Source organism: Enhydra lutris, unplaced genomic scaffold (assembly GCF_002288905.1).
Source record: "Enhydra lutris kenyoni isolate GAN:26980312 unplaced genomic scaffold, ASM228890v2 scaffoldscaffold11, whole genome shotgun sequence".
In the NCBI taxonomy this organism is placed as follows: domain Eukaryota; kingdom Metazoa; phylum Chordata; class Mammalia; order Carnivora; family Mustelidae; genus Enhydra; species Enhydra lutris.
The window spans coordinates 3,807,033-3,833,124 of NW_019154095.1; the positions used below are offsets into that span (position 1 = coordinate 3,807,033).

Here is a 26,092-nt window from a genome sequence, read left to right on the forward strand (position 1 = left end):
GGGGCTACCAGAGCACGGGAGACACGGCCACAATGCCCTGAGCACGGAGAGTCCCGGGACACCAGGAGCTCAGGGTGGCTGCACTGACTTTGTCAAGCTCACAGGAGCAGACAGAAAACTGCAGAAGTGAGAGGGAGGGGTTCGGAAGGAAGCGCGCGCGGTCACCCATCTCCTGGTGCCCAGAGCCCGGTCCCTGGAGGGAGTCCCTACTCCGCAGGGGATGCAGCGCGTGGCCAGAGCCCGGGGAGACCGAGCCAGTCCCCCACGACAACCTCACCATCTGTGAAACGAAGGTGTAATCAGTAAAACTGAAAGTTAGATGCAACCGTACGCTATGAAAAGGACATGAAACGTGAACAGCGAGGGAGGAGGAAGGGTCTCGCAGTTTTGGATCCCAAGTGCGGCCCTCTTGACTCCTCCCCGGGCGGAGAGGCTGTCCGGATCGCTCACTGCCTTCACTGGTTCTATGCAACGAAATCAGTAAATCCAATGTGCATTAGGAATAAGTCTTCTTCCTCCACGGGGCTCAACAGAACTCTCTTGATACCCATGCCAGTGTTTGCTGAAGGCTGGACGAGATTCTCAGATTCTGAAAAATTCCGTGATGCTACTTGATCTGAAACAAACTGATACTAACTTACAGCAGGAAGACTAAGTGACTCTGCAGCGTTCCGGGACGTTCTCAGAGGCCGTCCAGACAAACGTGAACTCCATACTTCGATCTAACACCTGCTTATGTTAGAGATCTAAAAATGACTTTTAAGGAATATTTATGTTCCTCCGTTCACAGAAATCGAGGGAGATGCTAGGGCGCAGTGCCTTTTCAGTGACAAATGTGAGCACCAAGTAGCTTTCAGGAAGTACGTGTTCGTCAGTGTAAATCAGGAAACCACAGTTCAGGACTCGCAGACAATTATAATTCACTATCACTAAATGGTGAAATAAGAAGGCATGATTTTTTTCCCCTGAAATAACAGGTTCTGAAGATCTGCTTGACTCCACCGCACAAGTGGTTTCCCGTTTTTACTCCTGATTTTCCATGTTCACACTCTCGGCACTGGGCCACCCCGTGACAGCATCACTGGGTTTTGCTCATCAGAAACCAAGTGGTTCATATTTCCAGGGGTCTCTTGCACCCCCCATGGCTTTCACTCCCCAGGCATTTTTCTCTCTCCTAAAGCCAGGGGATGAAAACTAAGTAAGTAAATAAATAAATACTTCCAACAGGGCGAACTTCTCTCCAGTTGCCGAAGTGATTTAAAGCACATGAAATGTGATTTCTGGCACTGTGCACAACATTCAATTAAAAATGTTTAGGAATGTTTAGGTTTTAAGACAGTACCGCATTAATCCTAAAATATTTAAATAGCACGTAATTCTTTTAAAGATGATTTTGGTGGTCAGGGACACTTTAATTTATGGAAAATTTGAATCAGATAATCCAGGAAAAAGACAGCCAAGCTTTTAGAGGGCACCTGTGTCCCAGACCCTGTTCTGCATTCAGTATGGGCTCCCAGGGCTCCCGGGCTTCTCAAATCCAGATGAAAGGGGTTACAAATGGAGCTGCCTTGATTCAATCCACGTAAGAACCCCTGGCATGGAGGCCATGAGTTCATTGCCATAGACTATTTTTGCAATACAAGTTTTGAAATAACGTGGGAGGGACTTGATTTTGGAGGAGGGCCTTGACATGAATCATTGTTAAACATTTTCATGATGGTTTATTTGCAAATAGTTTTGAAAGAGAATTCAGTAGAAACGGAATCAGTTTCCTCTATGGTTCATTGTAATGTTAAGATTCTCTGGGGAGAGGAGCCTGGGTGGCTCAGTGGGTTAAAGCCTCTGCCTTCGGCTCAGGTCATGGTCCCAGGGTCCTGGGATCGAGCCCCACATCGGGCTCTCTGCTCAGCGGGGAGCCTGCTTCCTTCTCTCTCTCTGCCTGCCTCTCTGCCTACTTGTGATCTCTGTCTGTCAAATAAATAAATAAAATCTTAAAAAAAAAAAAGATTCTCTGGGTAAAATCTTACAAGGAAACCCTTTTAAAACAATGTTGTTCTGTTTGTTTACCTTTTGCCTTTCTATAAACAAGAGAAAGTAAAAATATTATCAATCCATGGCTTTTAAATAATTCCTAGAAAGGAAAAAAAAAAACAACCCATACTTCTATTAAGAGGGAAGATGAGACTACAGGATACGCAGTTTGGGAGAGGGTGAGAAAAGGGAAGGAAGTTAGGAACCCATGAAAGTTGTGCGCATTCGTCACTGGATCTGACCGAGTCCCTGCCCCCACCCATCCATTTGGCATTTTCATCAGTCGAGTTTCTGCCCGTCTCGTTTATCGTGCCCGGTGACAGTGGCTGTCAGAACCACACCACGCTGTGCTGTGGACCTTCTATCCAGTCAAGCCAGCAACATGCCTGTTTTTCTTTGTTCTAAAGTTGACGTTAATTACCTAACAAAGACAGTCCATGAGGCTGGCATTTGAGTTTACTGGAACGATCCCTTGAACCCATTTCCCAGTAGCCTCTCGGCAATCAGGGGTATGCACGCAAATGTGCCGGCCCCTTGGAGACACATTTGTGCTTATGTCCTCACGTCGGAGACCTGTAGCTGCAGCCTTGGTCATCTGCGGAGAACCTCTTCCCACGTCTTTACGGCGAGATGTAATTCTGAGTAACTCAGGAGGAAGCCTACTGCCGACTGCATTTGTTAGGAATAATAATAATATCCACGGGGTTTCTCACTCTACCAAGTCATAAAAAACCAGAAAATAAAAAAAAAAATTAAAAAAAATAAAAAACCAGAAAATATAGAGGTCTAGCAAAGGGTATTTCTGTGATTTACAGAAACAAATCACAATATTTCTACGAGGAAGAGGGTAACGGCATACATTTATACTAAAGATGCATTAACTTTGTGATCACTCTTGACCTTCCTTCAAGCACGTTGGTGTCAGACCTGACATTGTTTTAGCGGGACTATTCTTGAAAAATGCCAAAGCCGTCTGCCTATGCAGAGTCTTTCTCTAAGGAAAAGACAGGCGGTATGTAGTGACTCAGAACAGGGAACTCAGGGCTGTTCGGGCTTTAATCAAATCTAGTCTCTACTATCAGTGGGGATTCAGCCTTGGGCCCGTTAACCCCTCTGGGCCTCAGTTTCCCCACCTATGAAACAACCGCTTCCCACGGTGATTATGGCATTTAGTGAGTCAGCGGCACACACCACTGTGGATTGCTCAGAACAGAGCCGGGTACAAACCGCACGCAGTGTAAGTGACAGAAGTAAAGTAACGCCATCAGAAATGCAAATTAAAAACTAAAAATTCACCTGGAGATACCAGCTTCTTAACTGGCAGAGATGTGGGGATGCTACAGCCCCACATTTAGGGGGATCAGCTGACATAGTTACTGGCTCAACCAGGATGAAAGTTGGGCCTTCACCATCAGAGACAGTGTTTGTTATAACTTGTTAACAAACATAGAAAAAGAACCCCAAACCAATAAAGGCAGTTGACTTATCAAGCAAGGAAAAAATAAATGCTTCCATGTTTCACTGGCTTGTAACATAACGTGCGTGTGGGGAGGACTGTCCCCCGACATGTGTGTCTTGCCCGAACCACACCTAGAAAACATCTGAGCCTCATCCGCATGGCACCGTCCCTCAGCTGTTTAAGCCTCATGTGTTGAAAGAAAGTGAAAAGCCGTATGAAAAATTCATCAGGTTGATTTCAGTTCTGTGTGCTTTTGCAAAATAGATAATATAATCCCCTTCTACATAAAAAGGGAAAGGCCATTTTATTTTGATGGCACTTCAGTTTACTTTGTGCTTAAGGTTGAAGTACGAGTTCTATCAAATGATCGGGGATGTGAATCAGCAAAACCCACTGTGAGTTTCAAGACCTCAGCAACATCAAAATTGGACAACGATTCAAAGAAAAGCAAAGACAGGGAACATTAGCACAATTCAGCTTCCTTACACCATCTGTACCAGCAGCCAGAGCTCCCGTACGGGGAGGGACACGTGTCCCCGAGGATTCCGCTGGGAATGCACAAGCTTCCCGCCGCCTCCAATTCTCACAACAAAAGTATTTGTGATGTCATCGCAAGAGCCATAGACAAAGCAAATTAAAGCAGAAACAGAATTTAGTGCATGTTATATGTGCTCTTTCTTCATTCCAGCACATTACAAAGGCTCAACAAGATGTCTTAATCTTTAATGGTTAAAATAGCAAAGATGGTTGAAAGTTACCAAAATATGGTTAATTTTATAAATTAAGGATGACTGTTTGGTTCATAACTTTAATACATGGCTTCTAATATTTTCAAGTAAATTGTTCCACTACGTTTAGGAGCTCGAATCAGCAATTCTAGAGTGTCTGTTTTAGACGACCTCTCCTTCACTCTCTCCACCCCGTGTCCCTGGGATATCAGCGGGCCACCATCTGATCACACTCCCCCCCATCTGACTTCAGGTCAATGTGAACATTCATGACATTAAGACTGAACACTGAGCCAACTGAACGGGTTTGGAGACAAAGCCCCCCTCATCTCTGAGCAAGAGAGTTTTTAATATGAATCATTCAGGGAATAGGTATTTTATTCAGCACTCACTTTGTTCTGTGACAAATATATGATGGGTCACCTTAGAGGGAATATTTATTTGGGAACTGAAGTGAGACTCTGAATCTGTAGGCCTGGATGTAGCCAAATGGTCCTGGTCACCAGTGTGTGGGTGGAACTGACTGGATGTTTATGTCCACCCCAGGTCCCTCTATGGACATCCTAACCCCAGACGTGATGAGCCTCTGGGAAGTGCTGAGGTCATGAGGACGGAACCTCATGGATGGGATTCAAGCCTGTATCAGAGAGACCCCCACAAGGCCCCTTCCCTCTTTCGGCCATGGGAGGGCACAGAAGAAGTCTGCAGTCTGCCACCCACAAACGGGGTCTCACCAGAACCTGACCATACTTGGCGCCCAATCTGAGAACTGAGAGAAATAAATTCCCATTGTTATCAGCCACTGAGCCATGGTACTTTACTATAGCAGCCACAGTTGACTAACATGGGGATAAAGCATCGTGTGTTTACTGCATTTTAATAATTTCTACTATGTGAGTTTTCCAGGGACCTCCTTATGCCCTGAGGCTCAAACTCCCAACAACTTACTTATTCCCAGTGGTAGGCAAGACGAGGCCAACAACAGTCATGTTTCTGTGAAATGTCCCTCTAGGAACTTTACTCTCGAAGTCACAAACCTCGAGATCCTCCTCACTTGGTAGAAATCTATATCCTACGTAGAATGATGTCTCTCCTACTTTTATAATTTTAAGTAAACCAACCGCAGTCACGCCTTTGGAACACAACTGATCTTAGCCATTTTGGACTTATCTCATGTAAAAAGCATCTTGTGAGTACTCATACGTGTCTTGTATCTCTGAAGTCCCGGGTTATCCTAGGGAGCTCGGTACCAGACCAATCATCAGTTCACAGGCTTCTCATCCCAGCTCTGCCACGTCCGGAGCTCGGCTCCAGAGCACCGGCACAGAGTGTCTCATAGCGGCCCAAGTCGTGGAAAGCCAACATGACCAGGCAGTAAGGAAAGGTGCCGTGTCACGTCTGTGTAACAGACACCATGCCCACCATGAGAATAACGCACTGAGAGCATGTTCTAGAGCAGACAATGTGCGGTGTGTGCCGCTAACGTGAATATGCAGGCATCGGAGTGAACGTTCACCCTCGGGGTTTGCGTGCTTACCTGTCGTGTCCACACACGGGCTCAGATCTTGCTGGCATCCTCCAAGGGGACAGGCTGCGGGGGGGGAGTCCAGAGCACATGCCACTCCCTGACAGGGCCATACGTGGATGCTCGCCACTCAGAACTGCAGCCTTGCTTGCTGTCACAGAGGGAGCTTGCTGTCACAGAGGGAGCTTGCTGTCACAGAGGGAGCTTGCTGTCACAGAGGGAGCCTGCTGTCACAGAGGGCAGCGACAGCAGGTGGCAGAGAGGAGAAGACTGCGCCCCAGAGACATGTGAGAGATCGGCCTGTGTACGGGGGCAGCTCCCTCCCCACTTGTCCTGGTGCTGACCGCGGGTAGTGGGACAGCGACAGCAGCTCCGGGAGCCACAGGAGAAAGGGCATGGTGCCTCTCTCTCCTCCTCCAGCTGCAGGTAACTGGTCTGCTGGGGGCCGTTGGGGGGTGGCTGTGGGAGATGCCAGTCTAGGATCAGACCAGCGTCCTGAGGAGAGTAGACCTGAATGTCCCCAGAATGAGAGCGTTTAACAGTTGACCACAACTGACAAGGTCCACAATTGCAGGGGTGGATGCCAGAGCATGTGAGGGCCGGGGCAGAGCACCTGTAACCACATTTGGAAGGTAGAAGTCCCTCTTATTCATACTTTGTTGCCCAGATGCCTCAGCTGGACACTCAGACACACACACACAGGGAAGGGGCAAGAAAAAAATGCAGTGCTTAATCCCAAGAGATGGAAGCAAAAACAAAATCCCTTTATTTTTTCCTTTGGAAATTCTACAATTACAATATACTCTTTTCCTACTACAAGTGAGTTTAAGGTGGTATATGAGGGGCGCCCGGGTGGTGCCATCGGTTAGGAGACCGACTTTTGGTTTTGACCCAGGTTGTGAAGTTGGGGTCACGGGATGGAACCCACTTCGGGCTCTGCACTCCGCGGGGCGTCTGCTTTGGGGCCTCCCTCTCCCTCTGCCTCTGCCCTGCCCCACCCTCCTGTCCACGCCCACTTGTGCGCTCTCTCTTTCTCTCTAAAATAGGTATGCATTTAAAAAAATAAGGTAATATATGAAAATCAATCACTTGAACACAGAAAATTATATGTATGATCAACGGCTGCTACTCTGAACATTATGGCCGACCAGTACGCTGGTCCGTTCCACATACAGTGGTAAAGATCATTCAGTAAAACAACAAACATATCGTCCCATCGAGTTCACGTGCTTCAACATCTAACACTAGTTCCCTCCAGCCGTCGATATTGTCACTTTCAATACTGAAAGAAGAGAGAGTACAGACTTTATAATTAAGGATCCTGTAAAATGTCCCCAATGTTACTCACACAGGATGGGCTTAGAAGCCCCAGGAGAACCCCAGACCAACTCCCGCGTGTCGACAGATTATGTTAGCCGTGGCCACAAGACTCTGTGAAATATCTAACGACAAGTGGTGACGCCAGCCTGAATTCCAACAGCGCCGTATTTCTCTCTAATGCGTAGTGAGCATCATGGGAACAGCACGCGGAAGCATCTAACAACAAGTATTTGGGGATAATTTTAACAGCACTGAATACAAAGTACAGCATCTCTTTTGCTTCCTCTTTGACGTTAAATTACTGCCCCTCCCCCCCAACAGGAGAGGCGAGATGAGGAGGTTTCCTGGAGCTTAAAAACTGTGGGGTCACGGGGTGCCTGGGGGGCTCAATCATTAAGCCTCTGCCTTTGGCTCAGGTTGTAATCCCAGAGTCCTGGGATGGAGCCCCACATCAGGCTCCTTGCTCAGCGGGGAGCCTGCTTCTCCCTCTCCCACTCCCCCTGCTGGTGTTCCCTCTCTCGCTGTCTCTCTCGGACAAATAAATGAATAAAATCCTTAAAAACAATAAAAAAACTATGGGGTCAGATGAGCACTGTGGATAAACCATGCTTGCGGGTGAGTGAAATACGGATTTGGGGAAGAAAAATAAAAACATTTTTCCCCCTCCTGTAGTGAGAAAATCTTTCAGGAAATATGTAAGGAATGTCTCAGCTGCCTTGATTTTAACATAAGGCCGTTAAGCATGTGGCTGCACGGGGCAAAGTCTCCATTACCAACACAGCTTGCCCTCCCCAGCTGGGGGGGGGGGTCGGGGAGCCCCAAAGAGTGTATGGATTCTAGTGTCATTCGATATAATATGTTTTCTTTGCAATCTATATTTTCCTGTGCATTTAAACACATTAGTCCCAGACACCGTTCATAGACCTCACCGGAAGGGCAAGTTTATGGCATGGAAGGGTGAAAACAGTATTTCCGAATAGATCTCCTCAATGACACCACTTGTTTCCCTCCTTCTGTTTTAATTAGAACCATCCTCACCTCTCCTCTCTTCGGGGTCTATGGATTTCCATGTGTGCACGTGTGTTGTGGACAGTAGTGTTGCGTATGAGGGTGCTCGCCGGGGGACAGACAGGGAAAGAGCATGTGGTTGAGAAGCAGACCAGGCGGGAGTCAACACCAGCTCCAACACGAATGCAGAATGAGAACATGGGAAAGTCCTCTCTGGGCCTCAGTGTGCCCAGGCCTGCACGGGACTACACGGAGGAAAAAGTACCCAGAACAACACCTGACAGAATCCTACATTATAACACCTCCAGTGAAGAAAACGCAACGATGTCAAAATTACACTTGAGGTTATATTTAACCTAATGTGTGAAAATGTTAAATTCACACATTTTTTTTTCTGCCTCTTCACCAAGTAAACTGTTTATGGGGTGATTTTGATTCGTTTGAGATCTGTATCTTAAGTGTGCTTCCAAAACGCAGATACTTAGCATAGATGAGGAGCGTATCAGAGAGAACAGGAGGTGGGTACAGGGCTTCAGGAGACAAGACAGGATTCAGCTGCAACTTGGTTTCCTGAAAAAGACCAAATCAAACAGCAAATAGAAATATGTTCTAAAACGTAAGCTGCCAGACACCCACTATCGTCAGGACCACCTTCTGCCCACCGCAGAGCAGGCTTCTGGAGGATGGACAAACCAACCCATCCTTGTCTCTTCCACAAAGCCTTGCACTGCGCCTTCAGCGAGCCACAGATCCGGTCCATGCTCAGTGCGTGATGCTAGGGAGACCCATGGTCCAGACTGAATGCTGTTAAGCCAATGACAGTTTTTAGAGATCAGGTCCTGTGATCCTCTTCAAATGTTTTCAAAAATTCAAGACTTAAGTATGACACTCTGGATGGAAAATTGGGTCAATTCTGTGTAGGTTCTGTACTAGAGAACAACACTTTTTTTTTCCTCCTTTGCAATGGCTTACCGTGACAAAATTTTATGTCAGAATTTTGTGACCCGTATACAGTTGTTATGATTCCTAACCAATATGGAAAAAAAAAAAATGAGGTGAATGAAAAATGGCAACTATTAAAATGTCAAGGACTCTGGACATCTTGAAATTTGTCTTGAGTTTCCATGAAATCCTGAATGATAATTAAGTACGTGTACCCACAAGTCTTCATCATTATAATTTTTTCTGATAATAATTTATTTTTAGTCATAACATCTCAATGACATTTGCTTCCTTTATTGCCATAGTCAGAAATTTCAAGTGTTCCTTTTTAACTGCCTGGAAACAATGAAATGCATTGTTGTACTCATTATGACAAGACTCCAGCTAGAAGTCCAAAACAGTCCCTCTATTCAATCCACTGATAATAGTTCTTTTCTGATCATGCCACATCAAGTTTTTGTTTTGCTTTGGGTCTTGTAACATGTAAGAAAAACACTCAACGTTAAAAACACACCAGATCATCTTTGCAGATGATATGATACTATATGTGGAAAACCCGAAAAACTCCACTCTAAATCTGCTAGAACTTGTACAGGAATTCAAGACAGAAGAAAGAGAAATTAAGGAGTGGACCCCATTTACAATGGCACCCAAAACGATAAGATACCTAGGAATAAACCTAACCAAAGAGGCAAAGAATCAGTACTTAGAAAACTATAAAGTACTCATGAAAGAAATTGAGGAAGACACAAAGAAATGGAAAAATGTTCCATGCTCCTGGATTGGAAGAACAAATATTGTGAAAATGTCTATGCTACCTGAAGAAATCTACATGTTTAATACAATCCCTATCAAAATATCATCCTTTTTTTTTTTTCAAAGAAATGGAACAAATAATCCTAAAATTTATATGGAACCAGAGAAGACCCCGGATAGCCAGAGGAATGTTAAAAAAGAAAGCCAAAGTTGGTGGCATCATAATCCCAGACTTCAAGCTCTATTACAAAGCTGTCATCATCAAGACAGTATGGTACTGGCACAAAAACAGACACATAGATCAATGGTACAGAATAGAGAGCCCAGAAATAGACCCTCAACTCTATGGTCAACTAATCTTCGACAAAGCAGGAAAGAATATCCAATGAAAAAAGACAGTCTCTTCAACAAATGGTGTTTGGAAAATTGGACAGCCACATGCAGAAAAATGAAACTGGACCATTTCCTTACACCACACATGAAAATAGACTCAAAATGGATGAAAGACCTCAATGTGAGAAAGGAATCCATCAAAATCCTTGAGGAGAACACAGGCAGCAACCTCTTTGACCTCAGCTGCAACTCCTTCCTAGAAACATTGCCAAAGGCAAGGGAAGCAAGGGAAAAAAAGAACTATTGGGACTTCGTCAAGATCAAAAGTTTTTGCACAGCAAAGGAAACAGTCAACAAAACCAAAAGACAACTGACAGATTGGAAGAAGATATTTGCAAATGACATATCAGATAATGGGCTAGTATCCAATATCTATAAAGAACTTATCAAACTCAACACCTTAAGAACAAATAACCCAATCAAGAAATGGGCAGAAGACATGAACAGACATTTCTGCAAAGAAGACATCCAGATGGCCAACAGACACATGAAAAAGTGCTCCACATCACTCATGATCAGGGAAAAACAATTCAAAACCACAATGAGATCCCACCTCACACCAGTCAGAATGGCTAAAATTAATAAGTCAGGAAATGACAGATGTTGGCAAGGATGCGGAGAAAGGGGAACCTTCCTACACTATTGATGGGAATGCAAACTGGTGCAGCCACTCTAGAAAATAGCATGGAGGTTCCTCAAAAAGTTGAAAATAGAGCTACCCTATGACCCAGCAATCATAATACTGGGTATTTAGCCTAAAGGTAGAAATGCAGTGATCCAAAGGGGCACGTGCACCCAGATGTTTATAGCAGCAATGCCCACAAGAGCCAAACTATGAAAAGAACCTAGATATCCATCAACAGATGAGTGGATAAAGATGATATGGTATAGATATACGATGGAATACTATGCAGCCATCAAAAGAAATGAAATCTTGCCATTTGCAATTATGTGGATGGAATTAGAGGGTATTATGCTGAGCGAAACAAGTCAATCAGAGAAAGATAATTATCATATGATCTCCCTGATACAAGGAATTTGAGAGGCAAAGTGGGGGGTTTGGGGTTAGGGAAGGAAAAAAAAGAACCAAGATGGGATCGGGAGGGAGACAAACCATAAGAGACTCTTAATCTCATAAAACAAACTGAGGGTTGCTGGGTGGAGAGAGGTAGGGAGAGGGTGATTGGATTATGGACACTGGGGAGGGTATATGCTATGGTGAGTGCTATTTAGTGTATAAGACTGACTATTCATAGACCTGTTCCCCTGAGGCAAATAATACATTATATGTTAATAAAAAATTTAAAACAAGATAAAACAAAAAAACACAGGTCATATAAATCACAGAAACATCAATGCAAACCAGACTAAAAGGAAATCCCACAATTCTCTACTTAATATTCTTATTTTTTTAAGGAAGACATGGATAAAAATTCTAAAAGTCTTTAGAAATTTATGGTAAAGTATATTTATGTTGTACTATCGTTATGCAATTATAAATCCTTTTTAAAAAGCTGTTGTATGTAAGAGATGAACCACTGAATTCTACTCCAAAAACTACTGTATGTTAACTACTTAAAATTTAAATAAATTTAAATTAAAAAAATAAATAAGTAAAGCATGCAGGGAGAAAAGGACACACTATGGTGATGAACACTGAATAATGTATAGTATTGCTAAATATTGTACACCTGAAACTAATATAACTGTGTATGTTAACCACACTGGAATTAAAATTTTAACAAATAATAAAAATTTTTAAAAAGGGAGAAAAAAGGCTAAGAGAGTTATAGGCATTTGGGTTCATGTTAGCTTTCTAATTTCCATAATTAAAGTTTGGGAAAGTTGTTTTATGAATTGACTTCTCCATAGTGTTTTTCATATCTGGACACTCAGTGCCTAAGACATTATGATATGCTGTAGTCTGAGAAAGAGGAATTCAAATTCTATCTACCACCTTCTCTCTAGCTGACCTTGGGCCAGTGTCTACCTTCATTGAGCATAAGTGACTTGACATGTAAATTAAAGATAATCATTCACAATCTAAATGATTGCAGTAAGGACTAAGTAATGTTACACAGGCAAAAAATCTGTAAAAGAAATATTGGTGTGTATTTTTTCCAGGAAGTTAAACAAAAAAATATGTAGAATACAGTAAGTAACACCCGTAGAGTGAATGGAAATACAAGAAATACATGAGCTCTTATTAGCCATTGGCCATCCACTTCATTTCCATAATATTCTCAAGTTTTCCAAAATACATCTCACAAGTTAAAGGGCAAAAAAAATAATTCTCAGACCCTTTATGTGTATGTGGAACATTTGAAGTACCTACAGAATGGTTTATGCACCTGAACTCTATGGGGCGGGGGGCCGGGATTCAAGTCTTCACTTCCTGCAAAAAGACTCTCTGTCGTACCTAATCATGAGGGACGACCGTTACATATGGAAGTGGTGAGGAGAGTGTCACATTTATTTGCCTTGCTCAACAGCATTTATTCAAGCCAACCATAAAATTCCTGGACCAGAAAAAAATCCTTTATTTACATGTAGCTGATTGTATTTTGGGAAGAAGCAATGGAGACACATGGATGTCCAACCCTCCTCCTGACAGCTCTTAATGCTTCCGTCTCAATTTAAGTGTAAAGTACTTTTTTCTTCCCCCAGAGAAAACGTTTTCATCCTGCCACTTATAGGGCTGGTGGGCTGGCCAGCTGTCTTAGAGAGCATTATTACCCCTATAATGACACAACAAAATGAGATGTGGCTGCTCGATGAATTATGTCTTTTCTTTACAATACAGTTAGGTTTTTATTCATTTTACTGAATGTGCTTTAGAAAATGAAGCATCTGCCTGTTTGCTTTTCAAGAGCTCAGTGACAATATGGCATGGTAATGCCTTACTCTTTCTGTGTAGGTTTTTTTTTTCTTTTTGCATTTCATAACTTTTTTCTCTAGAATGGAAGAACATAGAGGTCATGGAAATGTACAAGATGTTTGTGGTTATAAAAACCACAAGAGTGGGTTTTATCCAGATCTTCAAAACCAGATTTGTATTTTTCTACTTAAATTTAAAACCAATTTTTGTCATCGTATCATCTTCAATAAATCATGGGCGTGTATTCATTCCAGAGTGGTTGTTTGGCTTCCCTCCTGGACCATTGTGGTGAGTGATACCAAAGTCGCTGTTGCAGAAAACATGGGACCTGTCCTTCCAGACACTGCCCTCTGCCGTCCCAGAGCCTGCAGTGCCAGAGGGAAGCCAGTACAAGAGAAACAGGTGCCCAAACACATACTTATGTAACAGTTGTGATAAGACATTTTTCCGGGGAGCAGAAGCAGCCCATGCGAACACCGGAGAATCACGCCCTCCACCAGCCCTGTGCACACCCGAATCCCAAAACCTGAGAATGTGGTCATGTGCTTGGCCACAGGGTCTTGACAGACACAGAGTGAAGGATTCTGGGATGGGAAAATTGTACTGGATCATCGGAGGGGACACAGGGTAATCACAGGGGTTTTTCAATCTGAGAATTTTTCCAGGCTAGGATCAGAGAGAGTTATACTAAAGAAAAATGGTTGGAAAGATGTGAACTTGATGGCTCTGAAGATGGGAGAAGGGGGCCATGATCCCAGGAATGTTGGCCACCTCTAGAAGCTGGAAAAACAAGGAAATGGGGCTGTCCACTTTTCCTCCAGAAAAGCAGACTTACTGAGCCTGGATTCTAGGTCCCGGAGACCCTAGTCAGATAATGTATTTTGGGCTGTGATTTTTAAAGCACTAAACTTATGGTGATTTATTAAAGCGGCAATAGAAAACCTATATCTCTTCCCCTCTCTGCAATGAAAACAGCCTATTCACAATGAACAAAGGGGAGTGCTATCCATCTTCTGCGAATCAAAGTGTCCTCTGTTATTAAACAGCTGGATTCTGAGAGTGGAATCAGTGTGGCAGGAAGCAGGGGCTCCCAATCAGATAGTGGTCATTCCACTCTTACCTTCAGCCCTGGTCACTGGACAAGCAGGGCTAGTAGGTTAGGTAGGCACCTATGCAAGTAAGTATGTAGGTAGGTAGGTAGGTAAGCATGTAGGTAGTAAGTAGGTAGATAGGCATGCAGGTAGGTATGTAGGTAGGTAGGTGGGAAGGGAGGGAGGGAGGTAGATAAGCAGGTAGGTAGGTATGTAAGTAGGTAGATTGAGATGTAAGTTGGTAGTATATACACAGGTAGGAGGTCGGTAGCTAGGTATACAGGTAGGAAGGCAGGCACATAATACCTACATACATATAAATACATGATTAGAGATAAATTAAAACTAAAATCTAAAGCATCCATGAGTATTTAGCTCCTAACTGCATGTGCTGATGGTGGGCTCCATGAGCCTGTACCTAAGAAATCTAATTTAAAACCGTCTTTGACAACATCACCATCCCCTTGTCCCTGACTATCAATTCATGGGGTGGTAAGAAGAAAACTGAGTTTTTAGGTTTTACTTTTCCATTTGCTTTCTAGGATTTAGAATTTTTTTCCAGTTCCAAGTTAGCAAACTAGCAGAACATTATTTGATAATCTTTAAAAAATTAAGAAAACTAGAAAAGTATCCAATAATTTAATTATAAAACATCACTTTCTCCAAGAATTCCTGAGTTTGTCAACAGTTTTTTAGATTGTAAAATGAACCAGATTCAATTTTCTACAATCTATTATTACCTTACTGGCTATAATGTGTGGGGAATTACTACATCTCGTCTATTCCACGCTGACTGGAAGATTCAATCTGACCGGCTAAAACATTTGACAAACATGTGTGAAAAAGGTATGCAAAGACAAGCCTAAATTATTTCGCAAAAAAGAAAAAAATCCTAGCTCATTTATTCTAACAGCAGTAATTTATTTTTATTTTTTCCATAAAAATATTACATCGTTTCTTTAAAAAAAACAAAGCATGATTCAATGTATATGCTTTTATCTCAACTCTCTTGAATGGAATTGTTCTTGAATCAAATATTTGATAAAGAAGTACTGTTTAAGACAGTCTCAGTTCACATTTTCGGTTGGCTAAACCCTAAGTAAAATACAACGCATAATAAAACTTTTCTTATTCATCTAGTTTTTAAAATAGCCCCTTTAAAAGAATTCTGTTGATTCTGACTTACTCATATATTTTAGAGTAAAGATTAAATTTTATTTTTTAAAGATTTTATTTATTTTAGAGAGAGAGACAGAGAGCATGAGTGGGGGGAGGGGAGAGGGACAAGCAGACTTCCTGATGAGTAGGGAGCCCCTTCGGTCTTGATCCCAGGATGCTGGGTTCATGACCTGAGCCAAAGGCAGACACGTAACAGCCTGAACCACCCAGGTGCCCCAAGATTAAATTTTAAAGACTTATTTATTTATTTGACAGGCAGAGATCCCAAGTAGGCAGAGAGGCAGGTGGGGGGTGGGGAAGCAGGCTCCCTGCCGAGCAGAGAGCCTGATTCGGGGCTCAATCCCAGGACCCTGAGATCATGACCTGAGCCGAAAGCAGAGGCTTAACCCACTGAGCCACCCAGGTGCCCCTTAAAGATTAGTTTTATAAGGCAAAAGCTATAAAAAATTTATTTTAACCTTGGCATGAGGCTCATCTCTTTGCAATATCATCAAGCTAGTATTCTCGAAGTGTCTGTTATTTGCCAGATTATTTACTTTTAAATGCAACTTAGCCCTCCAAGCAAGCCCATGGAGGTAACTGTTTTTCCCACTGTATGGGTGTACGAATTGACCTTGAGAGTCTAAGGTCATTCCAGCCATTTGGAAGTGACACATCCAGTGTGTGGTGGAGGTACAATCAGACCCAGACAGATGTGCAACCTGCACGCACGCACGGTCCCCACACAACCCACTGCACGGCTGTTACCACTCAGGACCAAGCACCACGTTTCTTCCACGAAACAATACACGCTGAGGTCAGCTGAGATCCCTGGTCACTCTGATATGAACAGATACTGTGGTCGTGGAAGAAACAAACGCTGGTGCTAGGTATTTCAGAAGTATGAATTGAAAATTGGGTACCGGTAGCATACTTCTACGAATAAACACCCAACGACAAGAAATGAACAGCCCCTTACAGTACCAGCCTTCTGGAAAAACCAGTCCTGAATCTTCCTGCAGGCACATAGTTTTTTCTGATTCTTAGATTATTTTGTGCTTCCTTTTCCCCAAGTCTCTAACCTTACGACCCATCCACTTAGGACATTTGTATTCTATGTTCTTCCAAGAATATGTCATTTCTCCCCACCTTACCCGTAAATCTTTCTGACTCCAGGCCCATTCTCCCCAGTCTGAAGAACAGAAAGGTGAGGGACTAGTTGGAATAATGGCGGGGGGTGGGGAGAGAGGGAGTTCCAGCCACTGGTCCCTGCAGTTATTCCCAGGATATGAAAATATATTCAGGAAAACTAGGATTTCAAAATGTGTTCAAGGAAACAATGCCACTTAAAAACATTATATTTGGGTATTTGTAGGTCATGCCAAATTTTATGAGTTTTGAGTGATTGCCTATGTGATTCTAGAAACCAATTATCTGATTACAATATTGTTTTCCCAAATTTCAAAAACTATTTTATAATTTAGATTAAACAAATGTCCTCTGCTCTGAAAAAATAGAAAGCATATAATATTTTCTTAATTTTACTTCAATGAGCCAACATAGAGTACACCATTAGTTTCAGAAGCAGAGGTCAGTGATTCACCAGCTGCATGGAAAACCCAGTGTTCATCACATCACGTGCCTTCCTTAATGCCCATCCTCCAAGTCCCCTGCCCTCCAGCAGCCCTCAGTTTGTTTCCTAGACTTAAGAGTCTCTCATGGTTTGTCTCCCTCTCTGATTTCTTCCCACTCAGCTTTCCCTCCCTTCCCCTGTAGTCCTCAGTGCTATTCTTTATGTTCCACATACGAGTGACACCATATGATTATCGTCTTTCTCTGATTGACTTATTTTGCTCAGCAAAATACTGTCTAGTTCCATACACGTGGATGTAAATGGTAAGAATTCATCCTTTTGATGGTTGAGTCATACTCCATTATATAATATTTCTTATAAGTATTTTCCAAACCATAAACTTATAAAGAGCACCCTTTAAGAATGCTTTAGTGGATATTGTCACATATACCTCTTTCAAATATATATCTTTCTCTCTTCACATTCAAAAGAGGTACATTATTAACTTCAAAAAAGTATTTATCTAATTGATATTCAAAATACTATAAATGGTAAAAATAAAATAATCTATATATTTAGTGGTAAATATTACAAAATGAGATAGATACAAATTAATATGAAGAGTTACATAATGAACAAAATAACTATTAATATTATTATTTCACACAATTATCAATGACCTAAACCATATTAGCATTATTTCAGTGGCTGGGGCTGGCAATTATTTGACTAGCAGTAAAACAAATGAACAATTCAGGTGTTTTTCACACATTCAAGAATTTAAAAATAAGTAGTATTTTTATTTGACTGACTCTCTTGTAGTTATTTTACAGTTGAACTTTATCTAAACTTTGAATAGCTGATTGCATTTTTATCTTATTCCTTTAAAACTGTTGTCTAACCATTAACACTTCTTAAACAGAAAATTATTTTAAAAACTTCATTATGCACAGGAGGTTGTTTATGCATTGAGAGGTGTGCATTGCAAGGTTAAGCATTTACATGTTGATTTCCAATGAAAAACTAAAAAAAAAAAAAACTTACTTATGTCAGAGAGAGAGAGAGAGAGTGAGAACAAGTGATCAGGGGAGGGGCGGAGGGGGAGAGAGAATCGTAAGCAGACTCCCCACTGAGCGTGGAGCCTGACACAGGGTTTGATCCTACGGCCCTGAGATCACAACCTGAGCCAAAACCAAGAGTCAGACCCCCAACTGACTGAGCCACCCAGGTACCCCCCAATGAAATTTTTGTTCAATAAATGTATAAATCAAAAAGTCAATAGAGATAATGTAACATTTCATAACATTTTAAAATAACAAACTATTAAAGCTGATAATGCTAAAGGCTAAAATGATTACATTGAAATAGATACAGTTGCAGATCTGGTGTTAGGATTTATGAATCGGTCCTTATGTGAAAAGAAGCAGGTCAGCATAGAGCAAGAACCCATAGGTACACCCATGTTAATTAGTCTAATTCTCTCTATTCCCAGGAATGTACATTTAGATGACATTTATTATAGCATGAGATACTGATGCCAAGAGAAGTAAAACCTAAAATCCCGAGAGGAAGCTGTTGAACAGTTAAACATCTGATAGTACATCAGGATAAATGGGTTTTGTTCATACTGAGCAAAAAACACACATTTATTACCTATTGAGTATAATGTTAGAATGTGGAGGCCAAGGCACATTATTAATTTGTTGATGGAAAACATGTAAACATGTGGGTGGAGACTTCCAGGTAACAGGAAGGAAACTAGATATGACAACAGAGCAAAGACACGTTCCTTCCTTTCAAAGGTAAATTCCCTTGTTGTGATGGCTTCTGCAGTCAAAACACAACATGAGAAGGAAAAGAAGGTGAGGAAGTAGGAGAAAAAAAGAAAAACAAATTAGATCTTATTGGAATCCTTTTCAGGAGTGAAAGAAAAGCACTTCTCCAAGCAATGGAGTTGCCAGCCTGTTATAAGTACCTTGTTATTAAAATTCTATTTTACCTGTTTTCAGAATTTCCATGACTATAGAAAGCCGATAATTGATGTTCCCGTTCATTTGCCTTCGCAGTTTATTAATCTAACATGAACTATAAGAGAAAATTATATTTTTAACTTCAATATCAGATGGATCTGACTTGTTCTATTTTCTTTTTCTTCCTGAAAATAACTTGAAAAAAATGAATGTAGAGTAATAAAACCTAGGCTGTGATATTCAGCCGAATGGCATAAAACCAATTCTAGAAAAAATCATGATGAGTCAAGAAATGACTAAAAATATACCAGGAAGAAAAAGCATGAAAGATGGAGAAAATATACTTGTAGGGATTTTGCATCATGGAAATCAGAAAAAGAACATCTAGAAAATTATCCTGTTTTATAACGGCTTACTTTAACAACCAGGTTGGAAAATTACAGTAGCATTAAGTATCCCTTCAAAATACAAGCAACTGTAGACTTTCTTAACTGTCGTTGCTGATATGCCTTCTAGATTTGGTGCATGAAAATTCAGCCTTACACAGTATACATTGGAGAGCAGAGAAACGCACATGTGAAAACTTCCTTCTTCTTAAGTGTGAACCATAATGAGTTCTATCCTCTCCTCTCCCGTTTATGACTCTTTCCTTCTCCGATCATTCCTTCTTTCTTGAGTCTTGCCCGCTAATGGTTTATCCTATAGCAGATGTCCAAATTTTCTATTAAAAAAAAAAAAATTCTTGGGGCACCTGGGTGGCTCAGTGGGTTAATCATCTGCCTTCAGCTCAGGTCATGATCCCAGGGTCCTGGGATTGAGCCCCGCATCAGTATCTCTGCTCAGCGGGGAGCCTGCTTCCCCCTCTCTCTGCCTGCCTCTCTGCCTTTAAATAAATAAAATCTTAAAAACAAAAAACAAACAAACAAAAAAAACACCCCAAAGTCTTCCCTGGAGCCCAAGGTTCATTCTATACAAGGCTTTACCTTCCTAACCCTTGTAAGGCTTCTGAAATGCAGTCACGTGATTCACTAAAATGCAAAGGGCTTCCAATTGTTCTCCTTGCTTCCTATAAGCCCTGCTCCTAAGTTCTTCCCGGTGATCGGATATCTTCCCTCCATCTTGTCAGCAGAGCAAGAATTCTAAATAGCTGTTATGTCCTATGACTTTAATGCTAGGACTCCCTTATGTTCCAGCAGTTTTATAGTAATATGAGAACTTCCCGTTAGGACATGCAAGGAGTTTCCCAGTCTGTCCTGGATCTCCTTTCCAAGTCTCTTCTCCCACCATTTACTCAGTGGCCTCCTCTTCTCTGGTCATCATGAACTACTTGGATTTCCATTCTGCCAACACCTCCACACCCTCCCCCCCGACCCTGGGCCAACCCTCCCTCCCTTGAGCACACCTTCTCCCTTGTGCCTCTCCCTGGGTCCGCAGCCTCCCTCTCCCCAGGACTCCTGCTCACGTTTATGCTTCCTTGGGAAAGCAACTTCTCCGTCACTCCTTGCCACATTCCGTCTCCCCGCCCCTTCTCCCTCACCCTGTCTTACCCAGCACGCCCACACCCCCAAACCCCACAGTCAAGTACAGCATCCCTGAGGGCTGGACTTAGGTTTGCCGTGTGGTTTTTGTTTAATGTCTTCCCTACAAGGTCTCAGTCACGGGACACATTCAGTTGGGAAAAGTAGATATGTGTGATATCAACTCTGACCCACCCAAATCCAATTTTTTCTTCTTATGATTCTGTCATGGGCATTGAGGGCCCTTAGGACTATCATTCATTTGAAATAGAAAAGACTGAGTCTTCAAATTTAAAAGGCAAACAGTAATTAGGTAATGGGATTCTTCTTTTGTAGAATAGCTCAACGCTAGTGTTTCTTGGAATTGTTCAAGCAGGAAACGAAGTATCTGGTCAACTTCACAAAAGGCGTAGAGTAAAGGCGTAGAAATCTATAGCTAACTGACTAGTATTCAACTAATATTTTGAGCAGCCCAGATAAAAACTTTATCTGAGAAAGACAATTTCCTCGTCAGCTTACTTGTTTGAGTGTATCCTTGATTTGTCTGGGTAAGTTAAAGCAGTAAGAATCACTAAATCTTTAATATATTGAATTAGCAGAGATATCGCCCATTCAGTTAGTGGACAGCTGGCACTTATCTATAAGACCTCGAGACCATTACCAAGCTCAGGTTTGGTCCACATTTTCAACACGGGAAACGCTCTCCAGCAGTACTCACTCTTTGTCTCTCAGTGTTTGGTACAAGCGACAGTAGCTTAAGAATAAACTGGATGGCCTCAGGCCTTCTTTTCACTCCCCTAAGCAGGAACCATTTCTACAGAAAATTACTACTACCAACAGCCAACCAAAAATACAAAAATAAAGGCTTAAAAGTAATTTGTAATATAAATACCTCCTTCCTTAGGAAATTCATATCTACATGTTAATCATATTCCGAAATTTTACTTGTTCTAATTGCTGAATAGGTTATAGAAAAATTTCATTCCTTACCTGACATTAATCAAGCACATCAGATTAAAACGAGTTGAGGGGTGCCTAAGTGGCTCAGTCAGTTAACATCGGCCTCCAGCTCAGATCATGATCTCAGGGTCTTGGGATCGAGTCCCACATCAGGCTCCCTGCTCTGCAGGGAGACTGCTTCTCCCTCTGTCTGCTGCTCCCCCTGCTTGTGCTCTCTTTCTGAGAAATAAATAAATATAATCTTTAAAAAATAAGATAAATAAAATAAGATGAATTGAAAGAAAATCCAAAAGATTCAAACCTTTCCTTTTGCGCCTTTCCCTAACCCACTATCCTTACATCCAAGTCTTAAATTCATTTGACTTTCTTTATTCTCTGTTTTTCTTTAAAATAATACCATTCATCTAGAATCATTTTACCTAAATCAAAGTCACTGAATTATTGTCATCAAATCACCAAATGCCGCAGTTCATGTACCATGAGACAGTTGGAGCCCCTTTGAAAATGCTACTATATGTTTCAATGTATTTATCTCTATTTTTATCTTTTGCACACTTTTGAGCATCCAAAGGGATAGTTAGCCAAATTGGGCAGAAAGACGCTTTGCTAAATTGGCAAAAAAATAACCCATAAATTGCTTCCCAAAAGCAACATCCCTCCTCTTACATTAAATTCTCTAAAATGGCAGTATCTTTAGTTTGAAAGGGAGGCTTTAGGCAAATGGAATGTTAAGCAAACTGACTTGCAAGTAAGGACCTGGCAAAGAGTGTTACAGACTCACACCTTCTTCACAAACAATTCCCTCCAAACTTGCCGTGTGCACTTCTGGACATCCGGTGATAAGTTTTCAGTGAGATTCTTCGAGGGCGTGAAAACCTAACCAGCTTTCATAATCAAAAATCTACAGAAAATATTCCGTCAACATCATGCATATACTATTTAGGAACAAAAAGGAATTAGGTAAACCATATCCCTATTTTTAGAGAGATATCTTTGGTTCTAAAATTGAAGTTGAAAGTAGCATTTTGTGGGGTGCCTGGGTGGCTCAGTGGGTTAAGCCTCTGCCTTCAGCTCAGGTCATGATCTCAGGGTCCTGGGATCGAGTCCCACATCAGGCTCTCTGCTCAGTGGGGAGTCGGCTTCCCCCTCTCTCTCTGCCTGTCTCTCTGCCTACTTGTGATCTCTCTCTGTCAAATAAATAATTAAAATCTTAAAAAAGAAAAGAAAAAGGAAATAGCATTTTGTGTGGTAGTCATGTAATAATAAGACCCATAGATTCCTGTTCAGTTATAGGAAGTATGGGTATTGTCCAGCGCATATTCAAGTCATGCTTTGAAACAATATATCAGTGAATAAATTATTCTTTATTATGTTTAAAGCAGCTTCAGCTACGTCTCTATTTTTTTTTGCATTTAATGCCTAAATTAATTTCTAATTTACTTAGAACCTGAATCAAAACTCGAGATTCAGCATCCAAAGACATATCTACAAATAACTTCTAGAAAATCCCCAAACCAACTGAATTAAAAGACTTTAATATCAACATGTGTTGGGTGCTCAGGTGGCTGAGTCTTTAAGCATCTGCCTTCAGCTCATGTGATCCTGGGGTCCTGGGATCAAGCCCCGCATTGGGCTCCCTGCTCAGCGGGGAGCCTGCTTCTCCTTCTCCCACTTCCCTGGCTTGTGTTCCCTGTCTCGCTACGTCTCTCTCTGTCAAATAAATAAATAAGATATTTTAAAAAATAGATACTCTTATTAAGATATGGAAACAGTACTTCATCCCATGTGATCCTATGTCATTAATGTTCCTGGCATTCTAGAAAATGAGGAAAAACTCACTTAGTCTGTGTTATCCTTCTGGACTAAGAGATGGATGGCTCTTAGAGTTTTTTTCAGATTAGAGATTCTAGAAAGTTTAGATTTTTATAGAATGTCATTTTTTTAATAAAATACATTTTAAGAGGTGCCTGGGTTACTCATTCATTAAGTGCCTTTGGCTCAGGCCAGGATCCCAGGGTCCTGGGACAGAACCCCACTGCAGGCTCCCTGCTCCATGGGGATCCTTCTGATGCCCCCACCACTTATGCTCCTTCTCTCTATTAAATAAATAAAGTCTTTAAAACATAAAATATATTCTAAAAAATAAGAGTCTGACATCATCAGTAAATTCTAGTTATCTACACAATAATTCTCTCTACCGGGTGCCTGGGTGGCTCAGTGGGTTAAGCCTCTGCCTTCGGCTCAGGTCATGATCTCAGGGTCCTGGGATCGGGTCCCACATTGGGCTTTCTGCTCAGCAGGGAGCCTGTTTCCCTCTCTCTGCCTGCCTCTCTGCCTACTTGTGATCTCTCTCTGTCAAATAAATAAATAAAATCTTTAAAAATAATAATAATAATAATTCTCTCTACCATTGCCATTATCTTATTAAGGAAGAACCAAAAAAAAATCTCAGATAAAATAATTTTTTGATGTTATGCAACAACATGAACTAATGTTAAAAGTTATGAAAAATTTACCCAATTTGCCTTACATTTCTCATCGGCTGTGAACACCCCAGTCCAGTTCATAGACCAACATTCAGGGAACAGCCCTTTCCAGCTGAACTCTCTCCTACTGTAGGAAGCTGAGGGTAATGATTATTGTGAGTCAGAAACGTGACCCTGGTCTTCTGATTCCCAACCAGCTTCTTTCATTATGTCCAACTCAAGACCTGGTGTTGAGTTCTGAGTCCTATGTTTTGTTCTGTTTTGTTTTTTTCCTACTCTTAAAATGTGGGTTGTTGAATGAAGACTGGATCTGCAGTCGTGTTCAGCTCAGTCATGGCCAACACGGAAGAACACAGACTCTTCATCCCATCGAGCTTATTTATATACTCCAAAGGAACATCTGGACAATCTCTCACTAGTATATAAACTCGGGGAGAAACCGAGTTGGAATATGAATCATATTTCACTAATGGGTACATGTTGTCTGTGAACCAGATGGGTCACCCCATTCCAAGAGCAAGGGACGCGGGTCCTGGCAGCCTACCCAGCAGCGCTACTCACTCCGTGCCTTACTGCTCCAGACGGGCAGCAAGGGAAACTGTCTCAGGGGCCATGTGTCAAGTTCTTCATTTGGCACTGAGATGCTCAATCCATCTTCAACACCACTGGCCAGGCCGTGGTGAGAACCCCTCCTACCTCAGGGCACACATATGGACACCAACTAATTACCAGAATGAGGAAACCTGTTGAATATAATTTAGTGTGGTATTAACAGGGAAATAATATATACAGGGTTGAAAAATAAAATAAATTTGCCTTCTTGCTGGCAAATCCGAGGAAAAACCAAATGCCTGCTTTCTCTGTTTTTAATGGTTTTTAACAGTCAAGTAGGATTTTTGCTCAACCATGGGGCCGAACCCAGAAACGGGCTGTGTTGGTGGGCGGGGCATGGGTTGCTTTGAAGCATCATGGCCTCAGGGGGGCCACGCTCTGGTGACACGGTCGTCCTGCCACAGAATGGAGGAGGGCATGGTGCAGACACAGCCTGACTGGGAAGTGTAAGGGAGTAAGACAGATCTGCGTGCTAGAGTTTGGGGCCGAAGATCAGATGAGGTACAAATGGTGAAGGCCATTTTTCTCTCTCTAGTGTCAGAGTGTGAACACTTCCTCAAGCTGGTGAGATCAGTGGAGGGCATTGTTCATCGGAGAGGAAAGGACAGGGGAGATGGGGCTACGCCGTCCAGAACAGCCTGCCCCAACCTGAGAATCACAAGACATCATTAAGAATAAACAGATTTGGAACTATCTCGCCGAGAATTGTTTTCCCTTCCTTCTGGAGCTGATGCGGATTCGCTGATGTGTTTTTAAGCACGACTGTGCCTCCTTCAGAATTTGTATGTGAAAGATGACTCAGGAAACAATGTACTACTAAATCATTCATCAATACTTAAGGTGCAATGGCCACTTTTGTTTTCCCCTTTATTTCCTTAGATTCAGTCAGCTTCTCTGGAAATTTCTTTTCTCCCTTCCTTCTGCATATTCAGTGGCCTGATTCCCATTGAATGGGATCATTCTTTGCAAAATATTTCCTACCACAAAATATGCTGCTATGAGAATTAGGGTAGGCCACGAAAATAATCTAATATTGAAATCCTCTCCATGGAGCAAAGTGATGGCGTGTGATTCAGCGGCAGACTGAAAGCCACTTAAATACTGCACGTCACAGCTTCTATCATTAATTTTCCTTCAAATTAATAGCAAAGACTTTTTTCCAAACTTCCAGCAATTTTCAGGCACTTGCCTACCAACCCACAGTCAGTGACTATCTTTACTCAAAAGTTAAAAGTTAATCCATTTTCTAATCATCTCTACATAAACATTTTAAACAATACACTTAATGCAAACTACATACTGGCATTATTTAGCCTCTACTGTGTGCTAAATGCTATAGGAGATGCTCTACTGAAAGTATGACAGGACCGGTCCCTGCGTGGCTGGATGTAGCATAACACGCCTGCTACGGGGCAGCTGTTCCATGGGTTTTATTCCAGAAAGCAGTATGCGCATCTTGGGGACCATGTCACCGGTCCCCTAAGCCAGGACACAGGGTGAAGGAAGGTTTGGAATGTGGGTTCCTTGGGTGGCTACCTGGCCTAGGACCTGACAGATGAATAAATTCAAGGAAGGGTGGATAGGGGACAGAAGCAGACCATGAGCAGAGGAAATAAATTACCTGCTTATCCTGGAGCGACACAAGGGATTTTTTTTTTCCAGTTTTTTTTTCTTTTTATTATTTG

The 26,092-nt window shown here is 42.0% G+C and overlaps 1 protein-coding gene across 1 annotated transcript in view; it reads right to left on the bottom strand.

Moving 5' to 3' along the window:
- LOC111144434 (CUB and Sushi multiple domains 1) overlaps nt 1–26,092 on the bottom strand; it is a 1,720,260-nt gene that overhangs the window by 1,178,577 nt on the left and 515,591 nt on the right. The gene's annotated exons all lie outside the window — the stretch shown is intronic.